This window comes from Tupaia chinensis, unplaced genomic scaffold (assembly GCF_000334495.1).
Source record: "Tupaia chinensis unplaced genomic scaffold, TupChi_1.0 Scaffold143886_1, whole genome shotgun sequence".
NCBI lineage: Eukaryota > Metazoa > Chordata > Mammalia > Scandentia > Tupaiidae > Tupaia > Tupaia belangeri.
The window spans coordinates 2,072,046-2,087,495 of NW_006203737.1; the positions used below are offsets into that span (position 1 = coordinate 2,072,046).

General features: G+C 35.9%; 1 pseudogene; it reads left to right on the forward strand.

Moving 5' to 3' along the window:
* Positions 1–786: 786 nt before the first annotated feature.
* LOC102485729 (elongation factor 1-alpha 1-like) overlaps positions 787–15,450 on the forward strand; it is a 21,186-nt pseudogene continuing 6,522 nt past the window's right edge.

The window sequence follows — 15,450 nt, forward strand, 5'->3', positions numbered from 1 at the left end:
AAAAATAATTACAAACAGAGCTATGTAGGCTCAGCAGGTGGCGAGGTGGTTAAGGCACTAGACCCCACATGTCCAACTCTGCGGTTTCAGACCCAAAGCCAGAGGCTTGAAAAACATGCCAGGCTTATGAGTTGTGTGTGCCCCAAATCCCAAGAGGTGAACAGAGGAGAAGGGACTGTGATATGGCCATCTTTTTTGGGGGATGGTTTCTTACTTTCTTATTCTTTGGTGAGCACAAATGCCCTATGTCAAATATCTAAAAACAAAGTTACGCAAAATAATTATTAAGCCCCTGTTGTAGGCAAATATCTAAGTGAATTCCCAAGATTACAGGACTTTAGTTATTGTTGAGTCAGTTTTCAGAAACTTGACTCTGGTGTGCACTTTAGTAAACCCAATTTGAAAGAATGTCCTGGCAGGCAATTTCTAATCTATTCCAGAAATCCCATCCCAAATCCAGGACCGAATTATCCAAAGCTCAGAGTAAATTTATGCTTAGACACTAGCAAAATTCAGCTTTGATGAATCTATCCAGATTTTGCAATAAAGCATATCTAAAGAAAAACTATTTTAATTTTAGCATATGTTTATATTTTGTTCTTTTATTGGAAATTATTTTATAAATTACATAACAGCATATAAATAGATCACTGTGATCTTTCAAGGTTTACGACCTTAATACAGTCCTACTCCAGATTCTTTTATTGATGACATCACAATGATCTGTGTGGCTAATCACTGGATGAGATGTGGGTTGGACAAATGTCTTGGAGCACAGTTATCTCAAATGGGGTAGAGCATTACTAAGGAATCTCGTCAAGCCTTAATTTGAATTAGTATAAAAACTATCCTATTTCTAGCTCCCGAATTCTCAATGATTTTTGAACTATTAGATCCTGACACAAAATAGCAGCACTGGGAGGGTCAGTTGATTGATTGCTTCAGAGAGCTTTCCTGTAGAGTGTTTAGAAGAGCTATTGCACTCTGACCTTGTGCTGATATTAAAACACAGGCACCTCAACAGATTTCCTTGCTGAAGCAGATGGGCCATTGTTCAGGGAAGGACACCCCCCAAGCATCCTTGAAAGACCTTTTCTCTTCAGAAAGCGCACTTTGTGAACCCTCACAACTTACTTTCACTTGGATGCCAATTCGTTTGTAAGCTTAATTGGTTTACAAAATTCCAAGTTACATCTGACACTTTCAAGTATCTAAATGGTCAGACATCTCTACCGATTTTCTCTAAAGGATGATTTGGGCTTTGTCTATATAATCTCAGTTTTATATAGAGAGTCAAGGTTGAGTGTAGCTATATTTGAAATAGACACTACTACATATTAACATTTTACAGATATGAAATGAAAAATTAACAAGTTTAATTACTGGCGGAAAAATTGCCATTTGTATTTAAGGGTTTCTCCATAGCAGGCATAAAATAGTTCATATTTACAAAAGGTAAAAACAAGAATCTTACCCTCTGAATATATTAAGATTCCTATGCCATGGATAACCATGAGCGCAGGTCTTTCTACAATTGTGTAAAGAAATTGGCAATTGCTCAAAATAACAACCCTCCCTGAGGTGATTCAGAACATTACTGGGATTGGAACTCAGTAACTAGAATTAGTTCTCAGAAATTTTCTACTACACAACAAAGAGTCGCGTGCATAAAACTGTGTGTGTGCACGCGCACACACACACTGAAAACCTACTTACTTCAAAAGATAACCTCCTTACATATTTTAATTTTGGCTGAGCAACTTATTTTATTGCTACTCTCTTCTCCTGTACAGCTACCCTTCAAGCTCATCCATCCATCTTTTTCCAACATGCTTAATATGTTAGTGATTTGGGTTAGTATGCATGCCTAGATGTATGCATGAATAGGAAGAAAAGTTCATAGAATAGCCACTTTCTCTTTTTCTTATCTCAGTATAGAAATCAAAGGTTTCTTCAGAAGGAAGATGTTCAGACTTGTTGAGAAGTGTGGAGAAATGTTTGAAATTTCTTTAATGTTTTAAACACTAGTAAAAGCAATGTCCATGGGTTTCCATAGATGACAATATTATTCAAAAGCTCATTTCATAGGGAACCAGCAGTTGGTGTAATGGCTATGTCGCTGGACTCCCACGTGGTCGACCGCAGTTCACGTCCCGGACCTGGTGGCTTAAAACTCACACTGGGCACGTGTGCGTGCGTGCCCAAGATCCCAAGAGGAGAACGGAGGAGAAGGGATTGCGGCGTGACCATCCACCCGGGGGGTGACTTCTCGCTTTCTGTCTCTCTGTCTCTCTCTGTCTCTCTGGCGAGTGCGTGCGCCCTATAGCAAAAATCTCTCCAAAAAAAAAAAAAAGCTCATTTCATCATGTACTCTTTCAAAAAGTAAGATTCCAGATGCAGATTAACATTAATAAGCTGCTCTCCTATTTCTACTCAGATAAAAATAGTGAAATGTAAAATAAAAAGATAAATAGGTAAAAATTATAAGAGATAGAAGAATAATTTGTTTAAAACCAAAGAAAAGCTTATTTTGATGTAAGTAATTTTGTAATAGTGTGAATATTTACTTATTTGGGAAAAGTCTCTTCTATTAGTAGAGGTGATTATGTGTTTTCATTTAATAGTTATGTTTTTCAATAGGACAAATTCATTCATGATAACAAACATTACAGAAACCTTGAAAACCTTTGAAGTTTTGAATCTTCATCAAATCTTGTTTATATGTAGTGTAAACCACATCAAAATGGTCACATTAATTTATCAAATTAAAATGTGAAGATTGGGGTAATAGCTTATTTTCTGCTCCTGTTAAACTTGCTAAGAAATGCTGTGAATGACAAGAATAGTGACAATGCTTTCATGCCTTGGATGAAAAGGATGAGCAAAGGATGTTGCTCAGCTCCTCGCACTTCTTCTTAGCATGAATGCGTGTCTCCAACCTCTTCTTGATGATCTCGAGGGCCCACTTGTCCTTGGAAACGTTGAGCAACTCCACAGTGGGCCTGTTCCTAGACAGCAAACTCACACACCTCCCGGATCATGTTGCACGAACTTGGTGTGGTTGGTGAGGCTGCTGGAGCACTGGCTGTGCCTCAGCTTGCTCATGTTCTTGGTCAAATTTATGGCTTTTGTTCAGGCCCACACCCAAAGGGCAGCATGGAGACCTGGCCGTGGCTCTCCAATGGCTACGGAGGGCAGCAGTTGATCTCATATAAAGGTAAACTGCCAGGGCCAGTAGTTGGCATAGTGGTTAAGGTGCTGGACTCCTGCTAACTGTGGTTCAAGTCCTGGACCTGGCAGCTTGAAACTCAAGATAGGTATGTGTGCATGTGTGTCCAAAATTTTGAGAGGAAAATGGATGAGAGGGGATTGGAGCATGGCTATCCTTCATGGAGGTGGGGGGGATTATTTCTCACTTTCAGTCTCTGTGCCCCTTCCTATGTCTCCAGTGAGTCATGTGCCCTATAGCCAAAATCTCTTAAAACAAAAGAAGAAAGAAAGAAAGAAAGAAAAAGAAAGAAAGAGAAAAGAAAAGAAAGGTAAATTGCCACCGAGTGCTAGGATCTAAGTATGTCCTAGTTTGCCTAGGACAGAATTAAATTAGACCTTTTATCCCATCTCAATTTTGCGGACTTTATTGGAACTCTCAAAAGCTTCTGGGTTTGGATAATTAATTTTATTGTCACCTTAACAATAATTTCATGGTCAAAGGGCATAGCCAACTCTTAGTTTGGATTGAATGCATTCAGGTTCTTGAAAAAATGGTAACTGAAATAAAGAGTATTATATTTGTTTTAATTCATTCAGGATGCTATAAAAAATACCATAGACTGGGTAGCTTATAAACAAATATTTTCTCACAGTTCTCGAGGCTAAGAAGTCCAAGATCGAGGCACTAATAGATTTGGTGTCCAGTAAGGGCCTGCTTTCTGGCTCACAAATAGAATTTTATAGTTCCATTCTCACATGGGTGGAAGAACATGTCTGGCTTTTTCAGCTTTTCATAAGGTCAACAATCCTATTTATGAATGCTCTATCCTCATGACCTAATCACCTTGCAAGGGCTCAGCTCTTATTACCATTTCAACATATACATTTTCAAGTGACACACCTATTTAGACTATAGCAGTACTCCTAGCTACATTTTTCTTGCACATAGAATATTTTTCCCCTAGACTTAATTTCTATATGGGCATATCTCAGAGCTACTGCAGATTTGGTTTCAGGCCACCACAATAAAGGAATATTGCAATAAAACAAGTTACAATTTTTTCTGGCTTCCCAATGCATATGAAAGTTTCTTTATATTATATTATAGTCTATTAAGTGTGCAATGACAATGTAACTAAAAAAGTCCCTCTCAATTTAAAAATACTTTTTTGCTAAAAAATGCTAGTGATCATCTCTCAGTATTCGGCAAATCATAATTTTTTGCTAGTGGAGGGTTTCATCTCAATGTTGATGGCCACTGATGGATCAGGTTGGCAGTTGTTGAAAGTTGGGGAAACTGTGGCAGTTAATTAAAATAAGACGATGAACTTCACTATAGTTTTTTTTTGTTTATTTGTTTTTCTTTGCATTCACAAAAGATTCTCTGCAGCATGCAATGCTATTTGATACCATTTCACTCAAAATAGAATTTCTTTCAAAATTAGAGTAAATCCTCTCCAAATCTGCTGCTTCTTTATCAAATAAATTTATGCAATTTCTTTTTTTAATTTGCCATAGGTTGTGTGTGCTTGCTGATGAAAGAGAGAGAGAGAGAGAGAGAGAGAGAGAGAGAGGGAGAAAGTGAGACAGCACCTCACAGAGAGTCATGGTCACATCACAATCTTTTCTCCTCCCTTCTTTCAGGATTTTGGGCACTCATGCACATATACCTGACATGTTTTTTAAGACACCAAGTACTAGGACTCAAACTGTGTGGTCAGCCATGTGGAATCTAGCTGTCTTAACCACTACACAATGGGCTGCCCAATCTAAGTAACATTCTAAATCTTTTTTGTCATTTCAATGATGTTCACAGCATTTGACCAAGAGTAGATTCCTTCTTTTTTTTTTTTTTTTTTTTGGGAGAGATTTTCACTATAGGGTGCATGTGCTCGCTAGACAGACAGAGAGAGACATAGAGACAGAAAGCGAGAAATCGCCCCCCAGGGGAGAGGGTCACGCCACAATCCCTTTTCCTCCATTCTCCTCTCGGGATCTTGGGCACACACGCACATGCGCCCGGCGTGAGTTTTAAGCCACTGGGTCTGGGACACGAACCGCGGTCAACTACGTGGGAGTCCAGCAACATAGCCATTATGCTAACTGCTGGTTCCCAAGAGTAGATTCTTTCTTCAGAAACCACTTTCTTTGCTCATCCTAAGAAGTGACTCTTCATCCATTAATATTTTATCATGAAATTGTGGCAATTTATTCACATCTTCAGGCTCCACTTCTAATTCTAGTTCTTTTTATTTTTTTAAGAATTATTTTATTTAACTTTATTTATTTATTCATTTATTTTAATTTGACCACAGAGGGACAAAGAGAGAGAGTGAGAGAACAAGAGAAAGAGAGAGAGAAGGAAAGTGAGAAAGCAATCCATGAGGTTTGGGACTTGAACCACGGTTGGTTATGTGGGAGTCCAGCACCTTTAATCACCATACCACCTTCTGGTTTCTAATTCTAGTTCTTTTGTTATTTCCACCACATCTGCACTTTCCTCCCCAATTGAACTCTTGAACCTCTCAAAGTCATCCAGGAGGGCTGGAATCAACTTCTTCTAAACACATATTGATATTTTGACTGTCTCCATGAATCACAAATGTTTTTAATGACACCTAGAGTATTGAATTCTTTTTCTTTTTTTTTTGGAGAGATTTTCACTGTAGGGCGCGTGCGCTCGCCAGACAGACAGAGAGAGACACAGAGACAGAAAGCGAGAAATCACCCTCCAGGGGGGATGGTCACGCCGCAATCCCTTCTCCTCCATTCTCCTCTCGGGATCTTGGGCACGCACGCATACGCGCCTGGCGTGAGTTTTAAGCCACCGGGTCCGGGACATGAACCACGGTCGACTACGTGGGAGTCCAGCGACATAGCCATTACGCTAACTGCTGGTTCCCAAGTATTGAATTCTTTAAGAAGGTTTTCATTTCACTTTGCCCAGATCCATCAGAGGAATCATTATCTATGAGTACTACGGCCTTAAAACATGTCTCTTACTCTAGTAAGAGAATTATTTCTTTTTTTGGAAAGGTTTTTGTTATAGGGCACATGCACTCGCCAGAAAGACAGAGAAAGATAGAGAGATGGCAAGCAAGAAATCACCCCCCCAAAGAGGATGGACATGCCACAATTCCTTCTCCTCCATTCTCCTCTCAGCTCAGGATCTTGGGACCGCACACACATGCTTTAGGTGTGAGTTTAAGCCACCGGGTCCATGACTCGAACCATGGTCAACTACATGGGAGTCCAGCAACACAGCCATTATGCTAACTACTGGTCGCAGATGTGTTTAACAGGCATGAAAACAATGTTAATTTCCTTCTACATCTCCATCAGAGTTTGTGATGACACAAGCATATTGTGAATGAGCAGTAATATTTTAATTCTTTCCAGTAGATAATAAAATAAGCATTTCATATACTGTTAATTCTGAAAACAGTGCATGTTCAAAATATTTATGATAGTCTTATAGCTTTAACTTAATATATTTTAGATATTTTCATTTTTTCCTTCTTTGTGAATGTATCTAGTATGGTATAGAAAATGCTTCATGACATTTTCATATAAGGTTATACATTACTTTTCATACATAAACATACAAAATTTGATGTAGGAAATTCTTTAAACCAAACATTTTAATCTAGGACTTCAATTTTTTTTTCAAATTTTTTGGTTTCATTTTCTTTTATACATTCAATCACATTATTTAGCTTACAAAATGAATATTTCATTTTTTTGAGAGGTTTTTGCTATAGGGCGCATGTGCTCGCCAGAAAGAGAGAGACAGAAAACAAGAAATCACCCCCCAGGGGGGATGGCCACGCTGCAATCCCCTCTCCTCTATTCTCCTCTCAGAATCTTGGGCAAGCACACACACGAGCTTAGTGTGAGTTTAAGCTGCTGGGTCCGAGACTCGAACTGCAGTCAACTGCATGGGAGTTCAGCGACATAGCCATTATGCTAACTGCTGGTCCCACAAAATGAATATTTCAACAGGTGAACATTTCTCCCTAGTCCAATTCATAAAACTATAAAATATCTTCAACAGATAATACCACATTTCTTTGTCCCATTAATGCTTTGCCTCCCTATTAGGACTTCAATTTAATGTTTCTTGAATCTATTTTTATGTGGCCCTTAAAAACAGAACCAAAAAATTCCATTGCTAATATAGCAATAAAAATACTTTGGGTACTGACAGGCTCTTTTCAGTATGTATATATAAAACTACAAATTTGTTTTCCTTTTATTTTTATGTGCTTGTGTATGTGTGTGTGTGTGTTGTGTTGCACTAAAATCCAAAATGGCTTTCACATCATTGATTGTAATTTATTTATTGACTTTTTTTTTTTAGGTTTTTGCCATAGGGCACATGTGCTCGCTGGAGAGAGAAAAAGAGACAGAAAAAGGGAAAGTGAAAAATAATCCCCAGGGGTGAGGCCATGCTGCAATCCCTTTTCCTCCATTTTCCATTTGTGATTTTGGGGATACACACACATATGCCTTGTGTTTTTGAAGCTGCTGAGCTTAGGACACAAACTGTGGAGATGGCTGCCTGTAAATCCAGCACCTTAAGCTTCATTTATTTTAAATCAATTTTTCCTTTGATGTTGGTACCAGAGTTGTTATCAATGATTGCTGCTTTTGAGGTTAAACAGTTTTGTTAGTGAAGATAAAACTGGACCACTAAATTATGACTACAATTTTCAGAATAGGTGGCATAGGTAAATTTTGCTAGGCTTTATTTAAAGTTTTTTTTTTCATTATAAAATTATGCCATTATTTTTCTAGAAAGGAAAAAATGGTTATTTTTCATAGCTAGGTTATATTTTTTATAGTAAAGAAAAAATCTTTAGGCAATTTACTCATCATTCATACGGCATAAAGTTATCTTATGTATCTTATAGTCAATAGATGATTTTGAGCTCTGAGGGTCCTAAGAGTTTGATTGCTCCTTTTTTTCCCCTATAAAATTGTCTTTTCCAATTGTTATGTTCTAGATACTGTACTTCCAATTTTCACTCCAGAATCAAGATGCTAATATGAACCAGGCTGCTATTGAACCACATGTACATTATACACTATCTTATTTGTGTTGTATTCTTACACGTTATTATCTTTTCTAAGAAAACAAAGTCCTTATTACTCCTCTTGCAAAGCACACAGAAATTAAGAAAATACATTTTTTTTAAAAAATCTGGTTAATGTAGTATTTGTTATGTGTTCTGTTGGGTTGTCAGAAAAGTCATAATATATTTTCCAATGTTTTTCTATGCAAAAATGCATTGTGACTATTCTGACAACCCAGTACATTACTTATACCTATTGTTTGTATGGCTTTAATTTATAACTGTCAGTATAACATTGGCATATCTGGCAAAGAAAATTAAACTTTAAGAGTTTAAATAAAAGGGATTTTTTTTTTCTGAGTAGTAGATCTCAACAGTGGGCTTAAACCATTCAGTAAACCATGCTGTTAACAGATGTGCTATCTTTCAGTTTGTGCTGATCCATTTAGGAGTTTAGGCAGAGATGATTTTGAATAATTCATAAGTGCCCAGGATTTTTGGAATGATTAATGAACATTGACTTCAACTTAAAAGTCACTAACATGAGAGTCAGCCTGTCCTTAGCATATTTGAAACCAGGCATTGACTTCTTTTGTCTAGCTAGTTCTCAATGGCATCTTCTTCCAGTAGAAGACTGTTTAATTCAACATTGATTTTCTGCCGAGTGTAGTACCCTTCATCGATGATCTTAATAAAATCTTTAAGATATAACTTGCTACAGTTTCTATATACATCAGCACTCGTTTTACCTTGCACTTTTACAGAAAGGGCTTCTTTCCTTAAACCTCATGAATCAATCTCTGCTGGCTTCAAACTCTTTTGCAGCTTTCTCACTTCTTTCAGTCTTTATGGAATTGAAGATGTTAGACCTTGTTCTGGATTAGGCTTTGGTTTAAGGCAATGTGGTGGCTGGCTTGATCTTCTATTCAAACCACTAAAACTTTCTCTACATGTGCATAACTGTTCTACTTTTTTATTCTTTGTGTGTTTACTGGAGTAGCACTTTTAATTTCCTTTAAAACTTTTTCCTTTGCATTCACAACCTGGCTGTTTAGCAAGAGTCTTAACCTCTCAGCTTTTGACACGTCTTCCTCTCCAAGGTTAATCACTTCTAGCTTTTGATTTAAAGTGAAAGACAGGCAACTCTTCCTTTCACCTGAACATTTTGAGGCCATTATAAGGTTATTAGTTTGCTTAATTTCAATATTGCTGAATCTCAGGGCATAGGGACTCCCGAGGAGAGGGAGAGAGATGAGGTGGTAGAGCAGTCAGAACACACACCACATTCATTAAGTTCACTGTCTTATAGGGTGTAGTTTGTGATGCCTCAAAACAATGACAATAGTAACATCTAAGATCTCTGATCACAGTTCATCATAACAGAGAAAATAGTAATGAAACAGTGAGTTGTTGCAAAAATTACCACAATGTGACAGGGTCATGAAGAGAGCACACGTTGTTGGAAAAATGATACTGACTGGCTTGCTTAATGCAAGTTGCCACTAACCTTTAATTTGTAAAATGGGCAGTATCTGTAAAGTACAATAAAATGAAGTGTAACAAAAAGAAGTATGCCTATATTTTTTATTTCTTTTTTTCTTGAAAGTTTATTTCTTTATGAAGACATAAGCACCTTGATGAAGTTTCACCACACTGTAATCCCCCTACACTACCCTGAACCTTCTACTCTGCCAGGATCCTGATCATATATGCCCAGCATGTTCAGGTCAACCCAGGTTCAGAACCCGGGGCCTTCTCATGTTACACAGTGGTGTCCTACCACCTGGGCCACTATGACTGGGTCTATTTGTCTGTTTTTTAAAAAAATCTATGACTAAGTTTTTTATGGCCTCCCACATACTTAAATCACTCTAGTGATCCATATGATTTTTTTAAAAGAATTTCTTATTTTTGTTTTTTCATTTTATTTTAATTTGATTAGAGAGAGACATAGAGACAGAGAGAGAGAGAGAGGGAGTAAGAAAGTAAGCCACCAGGTCGAAGACTTGAACCGTGGTCAGCCACGTGGGAGTGTCCAGGGCCTTAACCACCATGCCACTTGCTGGTCTCATAATTCTCATTATCTGTATATTTTTTTTGCAGCCTTCCATCTTCTAGGTTAGTTTGGACATTTTATATATTAGCTCTGATGAATTACTGAAATCCTGAGACATCCACTGATTATCATTTGTGTAATTCTCTTCTCCCTCTTTTTCTCTTTCTCTCTTTGCATTGAATCAACTGCCTTTTGACAATAACTTTTTTTTTTTAATTTGTCAGTGGGAGGATGTGCTTACCAGAGAGAAAGAGAGAGAGAGAGAGAGAAAGAAAGAGTAAAGTATTTCCACTATGGAGGATAGTTCCACTGCAATCCTCTCCCCTGCATATTTCCTTTTGAGATTTTGAGCACATATACACAGGTGCCCTACATGCATTTTTCTCAAGCTGCGAGGCCCAGAACTCAAACTAAGCAGTAGTCCATGGGATCCAGCTGCCCCAACCACCATACCACCAGCTGGTGCATTGGCTACCACTTTATTAGGATGTTTTTCTTGTTTTGGTAGAATACTTTTTCCAGTAGCTTCCTGGCAGAGTACATATGTGAGAAAATATTTTTGAGACTTTTAGTGTGTGAAAATGTTAATTTGAATGCAAATGGAATTTTAGATCTAAATAATTTGCCTCTGAATCTTGAACACTCTTTTATAGACTCTGATATTATTAATGAAAGTTCAGAAGCTATTCTAATTCTTGATCTTGTGAATGTAACCTATTTATTTTTGTCTTTGCAACTTCTCTTTGCCCCCAGAGTACTAAATTTTATGACTATTTGCCTCGACATGGGTCTTTTAAATTTTCAGTTTTTTAATTTAAGTCTTCAATACATTTTGAGTTGATTTTGTGTACAATATAGCATAAAGGTCTAATTTAATTCTTTCCCTGTGGATCTTCAATTTTCTCACCCTTTTGAAGATCAGTTGATCATATATGTGTAGATTTATACTTTTTATTTTATCCTCTGGGGCTCTATGCCCATCTTTATGCCAGTACCATACTAGTTGATTTATTGTAGTTTTGTACAATATATTGAAATCAGGAAGTGTAATGCTTCCAGCTTTGTTCTTTTTCAAGATTTCTTTTGCTACTCATTCAAACTCATTTTACCAAGCCAGTATTACCATGACACCACAAGAAAAGAAAATTATTAGCTAATATCCCTGATGAACATAGATTCAAAAACCATAGAAAATACTAGCGAGGCCAGCAGGTTGAGTGGTGGTTAGGATGCTGGATTCCCACGTGGTCAACCATGGATCAAGACCCGGAGCCAGTGGCTTGAAAATCACAACAAATAAATAGATAAATAAATAAATATTTTTAAAAGAAAGAAAATACCAGCAAATTAAACTCAACAGCACATTAAAAGAATCATATGCCCTAATCAATAATTCAACATATGCAAATCAATAAATGCAATACCCTACATTAATAGAATAAAGGATAAAATTGTACTAATTGATTTACTATTTGTGATGTCATATCAATACTAGAAATTTTTTCTAATTTTATCAACCGTATCTTTGGAATTTTTTAGAGTTTGCATTGAATATGCTAATCACTTCAGACAATATGAGCATGTTAACAATATTAAGTCTCCAGAACATGAACATGAAATCTCTTTTATTGGTTTATGTCTCCTTTAATTTATCTCATCAATGTTTTCTAATTTTCATTATATAAATGTTTCAGTACCTTAGTTAAGTTTATTTCTAAATAGTTTGTTCTTTTTCATTCTATTGTAAATGGGTTGCTTTCTAATTTTCTTTTTGAATACTTTACTACTGGTGTATAGAAACACACTTGATTTTTGTATGCTGATTTTGCATCCTAGAATTTCACTGAATTTGTTTATATTGATTCTGAATTTTGTTGTGGATTTTTTAGAATTTTCTATGTAAGATCATTCCAGCTACAACAGGCATAACTTTACTTCTTCCTTTCTAATTTGGATGACATTTATTTCTTTTCCTTGTCTGTTATGGCTAGGACTTTCAGTACTTCTGTTGAGACCAAGCATCCTTGTATTATTCTTGATCTTAGTGGAAAAGCTTTTAGCTTTTCACTGTTGAATTTGACATTATTCCTAGGCTTTTTATATATGACTTTTATTATGTTGAGGTCATTTCCTTCTATTCCCACTTTGTTGAGAATTTTTTTTAATCATGAGTGGATGTTGAATTTTTCCAAGACTTTTTAAAAACTATAAAGATGGTTGTATGATTTTTATCCCTTATTCTGTCAATGTGATGTATTTCCTTAATTGAATTGCATATGTTGAATTATTCTTGCATCCCAGGAATAAGTCTCACTTGATCATGGCATATGATCCTTTTAATGTGCTGTTGAGTTAAATTTGCTTGTATTTTCTTTCTTTTAAAAAAGTCATTTATTTATCTGCCTTGATTTTTTAAGCCACCAAGTCCAGGTTTTATCCATGGTCAGCCATGTGGGAATCCTGCACCCTAAATACCACTCAACCTGATGGCCTTGCTAGTATTTTCTATATGGTTTTTGAATCTATGTTCAACAGGGATATTGGCTCCCCTTTTTCTTTTCTCATGTTATCTGTCTTTGGTATCATGGTAATGCTGGTCTTGTAAAATGAGTTTCAAGGTGTTCCTTCCTCTTCAATTTTTTCTGGAAGAGTTTGAGAAGGATTGGAGTTGATTCTTCTTTAAATGTTTGGTAGAATTTTCCAGTGAAACCATCTGGTCTGGATTATACTTTGTTGATAAGTTTGCTGAGAGCACTGCTCACTGATCAGCAACACTCAGGTCTAGGCTAACACTGAAAATAATGATATATTCTGAAGCTGAAAGAGCAAATACTATTAAGTTTAAAATTTTAAAAAATATACATTACTAAGTTTTCAAATTATAAAATTTCATTAAATTTTGTAAAGGGAGGAAGGGAGAGATTTTCAGCTTCATCTAGTATTTTTTAAAAAAATACATTTTCAAAGATAGCAACTCTGAAAAGTAGACAGAGTAGGTGTTATTTTCCCTGATTGACAAGTTGTGTGATTTGCCTAAGGTCATGTGGCTGTTTAAATATAATAAGGATTAAAGGATTCAAGGATTATATAAAGATACAGACAGATTAAAAACTGATGTTCTATTCCAGATACTTCAAATGATATTGCTTTACTTATTATTTTTCTTCCTATGAACTAAGGTCTGTGTCAGTAATGACTTCCAATGTGCTTATCCGTGGTACTGAGCAAAGAAGAGGCTTACATACACTGTATATTTATCTGCTTTTTGCAGGAAGTCTCAAATTGTTTCAAATGCCGTATATTTTATTTCATGATATTTCACAAATGGAGCAAATGAGCCCTGCAAAACATGAGCATACTTCTTTACATTACATACAAAATACATATGAACTGTTTGACTAAAGATAAAGGCTTGTTCTTGTACATATGTTCAATATTGTGTAGAAGTGTGTTTATACATACTAATGAATAGCACTCATGGTTAATATTGGTCTCTGAATCCCAGAAGATTCAACAAGTCTCTGCATTACTGATAAATAAATGTCCAGTTCTGGATATTAGATTAAGTGGGGGAAAAAAGCTGAGCTAATGAAAGAAAAACATGTACTGGTTGGCTTTAAGAGATGTAGAGACCGAGGAAGGCCAATGACTAGGGAAGCAGTGCATTCATTCATGTGCCAAAATTCAGTCCAGAGGAACCAAAAATAGAGTCACTGTTTCATTAGTGGTGGCTAGAGCTCAGAAAAAGTTCAGGTTGCACTGGCAGCAAAAGCACAAACAGAAAAACTCCAACCAGAAATAGGCTAAATTTCTAAGGTGAAGAGATAACATTATTCTATTATTCTCTTGGATTATTCAAAATTTACCAGCAGATGTTAAATAACATGTTATGATTTTCTTTAGATCACACAAACTTACGGACAGGTAAGCATTTGGGTAACCATTATATGAATTTTGGCTCTTAACTTCATGCGGCTCTATACTGACATTGTTAGCTTCTATACTCCTCCATTCTCATGGTTTTCAGGTGATTTTTAAGCATTCTCAAATGGCCATTGTAGATTTTATTAGATAATAGTCTAGATTATAAATTGTAGATATTTTCTTATGGTTACTTTTTCCCATCTTTGAAATAATTAAGTCACTGCCCTTCTCTTTGTTGTTTCCAAAGTTAGAGAAGAGTCGTCATGTAACTATAGCTGGTTCAATTAACTTTAAATCATCTGATCTTTATTTGGCCACAGCTAAGTTATTCATCCCAAAAACATACTCACTGAGTTTAAATTTCTCTCTATATCTACCAAGAATGACACATTTATGAAACCTGACACCACACCTGATATTGCTAATTGATTACATGGTTTTGCCACTGGGTCCAGACAATGACAGCAATATAATTCTTACTACTTGTCAGATACTGTTATAAACACATTAAAGGTATTAACTCATTTTAACTCCAGATTAACTTTAAGAGATTAATGCTATAGATTGACTGTGCTTACCCAAATTTATTTGTTAAAATTTGGTGAGCCATTGTAAAGATATCAAGAGGGTGGGCGTTTTAAAAAAAATTATTTATTTATTTTTAATTTTTTAAATTTTTAAAATTTTTTATTATCATCATAATCTTCTTTTTTTTAATTTTATTTTTTTATTATCATCATCATAATCTTCTTTATATTACATTGGATTACATATAACTTTACAGTGTATTACATTGCTTTTTCAAAAGGGAATGCCATGCATGTCTGTCAGTACAGAGACATTAATCTCCCCACTTCAACATTCAATATCTTTTCTATGTTTTCCCCAATCATTATTTTTATTATTCTAATTATTTTTTAAAACAGTCAATTGCTATTTCTCATTTTGCTTGTAAAAATACTTTGCCCATCATGAAATACTTCTCAGACCAATCCAGTTGAGAATACTATACATGTCATCAACAACAGTTAATAAGCCCTATCTGTTTCTCACTAACGTCCTGCCTCTCTATTGTTCACTTGCTATCTTTCTCTATCCTCTTCTCTTCACTTACCCTATTCCACACTGTCCTATTCTCATTAAGTACCTTCACTGCTTTTATGTCCTCCAATTTTTTGCTCTCTA